The sequence below is a fragment of the Nannospalax galili genome, unplaced genomic scaffold (assembly GCF_000622305.1).
Source record: "Nannospalax galili isolate Female #2095 unplaced genomic scaffold, S.galili_v1.0 scaffold1617, whole genome shotgun sequence".
Taxonomy (NCBI): domain Eukaryota; kingdom Metazoa; phylum Chordata; class Mammalia; order Rodentia; family Spalacidae; genus Nannospalax; species Nannospalax galili.
This window is the reverse complement of record NW_008340915.1, coordinates 1,299,954-1,302,169: the sequence shown is the minus strand read 5'-3', so window position 1 is coordinate 1,302,169 and position 2,216 is coordinate 1,299,954. Positions and strand designations below refer to the sequence as shown.

Here is a 2,216-nt window from a genome sequence, read left to right as displayed (position 1 = left end):
GTGACTAGTAATAATCAGATATTTAGAGATTAGAAATGCATGTGCAAACATCCAATGTCAATTGCATTGAAAAAGAATTTTTCTGTATCAAACTGTGTATTTTAATAATGAAATGGAGATCTTTTTAAAGGTTAAAATATCATTTAATTTATGTCTTATAGGGTTTATACTGAGTTCAATATTGTATGACTGTATTAATTCAACTTTACAGCCATCAGCCATCTTTGAAAGAGATGTATCCTTGCTCTAGAATGTGTTACTGAATATGTTAAAGCTGTAATGAAATGCTTCTTCTAATCATGTGGTTATTAAATTTTAAAAAATTAAAAAAATAATTAAAAAAAACAAAAATTTTGATTAAGCAGCTTTGGAAGTTGTCATTGATATACAATTTTGTATTTGGAACATAAATTAAAAACCTTCATGCAAATTTCTACAAACAAGTCAAGTGTGGATGTGCAGTGGGTGGTTTTTAAGCTTAAATATTTCAGCTGGATTTAATTACCTTAAGGGATAAGGCTACATGATGGGCCAGTAGTTTACCAAATTATTTTTTATTTTCTGGATTTCGATGTCACTGCAGGTTAATGCATCCTCTTTTCTTCACTAGAGACTTGAGTTAAAATCCATTTTAGGTCATAAGTATAAATGAATTTGTTGTTGTTTTTCCTCCTTGGGGACTTTTTGGCCATTTCGTGAGTCTGCCTTTCCATTTGGAATTGCTGGCAGCTTACACAGGGCCGAGGGGCTGTCATAGCAGGGGCAGTTGCGAGTCAGCGTGAAAATGAACTGGCAGGCTTCAGAGGGCATAGCTGGCCCAGGGCTTGTCAATCTTATATTTCTTGATTCTTTCTTGCTTAACTTAAGGAAACTTATTTGCTACTGACATTTGATTATAGCACATCACAAAACAAGTGATGTGTTTGAGGGTAAGCCATTACACTTTTATTTTTTTTAAACCATTTCAGGCTGGTTTGTATTTGGCAGCTACAGAACTATCTACATTATTTTTTTGTCCACAAAACCTGGATGACTCCTGTAGATCTGTGATTAACATTTTTCATCATCAGTATGTTTATTGGCTTTCATTAATTGTTGGCTTTTCTCTGAATGCTTTTTTTTTTTTTTAATTTAAAAGGAGCATGTTTGTATCTGTAGTTACATTTAGTGGTGTTACCCTGAAGTAGGTAGTGTTGTTTGTTACTGTTTTTCCCTCTACCTATCAGGAATATTAAGAAGCCTAACCTAAGCTGAGAACAGTCATAGACCTTAGCGCCTCAGGGAGCAGGTGTGCTCTTTTTTCTTTAGGCTTAGCTTGCAGTCACCTCTTATCTCCTCCTCATCTTCCTTCTCTCCCTTGCATTCTTCATTCTCCTTTTTCCATCCTTTTTTTCCCCTCCCAATAATATGGGATACCCTTCACTTTTCCCCATTTCCTAATATAGAAGATCTTTATCACAAAGACACATAAAGATAATTGTACTTACAGGAATAAATGAGATCAGACCATATGTGCTTCCCCTACCATGCAGTTGTCAGTTTGAATTTCAGAGTTGGTAACTTTTGGTTTCCAGGGTCCTCCATGTTCTCCATTTGTTGTAGGCATTCCTGTACCAATTTGATTCAATCCTCCTTGTCTTTAAAATATCCTAGACCATTTTACTATAACAGTATTTCCTTCTTTGTAGTTTATCTTTAGTTCTCCATTTAAATCCCCTTTGTTCTGTCATAGTAGATCAGGCTAAGGAGAGGCGAGGGTTTCTACTTCCTATCTCTAGTATGCATGTAAAAATGCTTTTACCTCCTCTGTGTGCATGTGCATATGAGAAAAATGAGTGAGCCTAACTCTATAGATACACATGTGACTTTATTTAATGGAGCTCTGACTCATGATCACCATGAGAATAAGCTATAAAAATATGGTGTGCCTTTATTTGGTCTGAGTCTTAAAGACTTAACATTTATTAAATGTTGATTTAAGCTGGTGTGGTGGTTCAGTGCTGGGGAGGCTGAGGTAAGAGGATTGTGAGGCTACCTTGGGCTACATAGTGAGACCCAGTCTCAACCATTATCATTAGGGATTCTAGTGGAAATATGAATGATATAATCATTTCACATATGTTCTTTACAAGTAATGTATGTGGGGGGGATAAATAGTATATAGGCTTTACTATTGTGCCTTACATGCCTTTATGTCTTTCTTTGTCAAGACCTCC

The 2,216-nt window shown here is 35.5% G+C and overlaps 1 protein-coding gene across 1 annotated transcript in view; it reads left to right on the top strand.

Moving 5' to 3' along the window:
- Exoc4 (exocyst complex component 4) overlaps positions 1-2,216 on the top strand; it is an 849,021-nt gene that overhangs the window by 61,919 nt on the left and 784,886 nt on the right. The window lies entirely within an intron of this gene.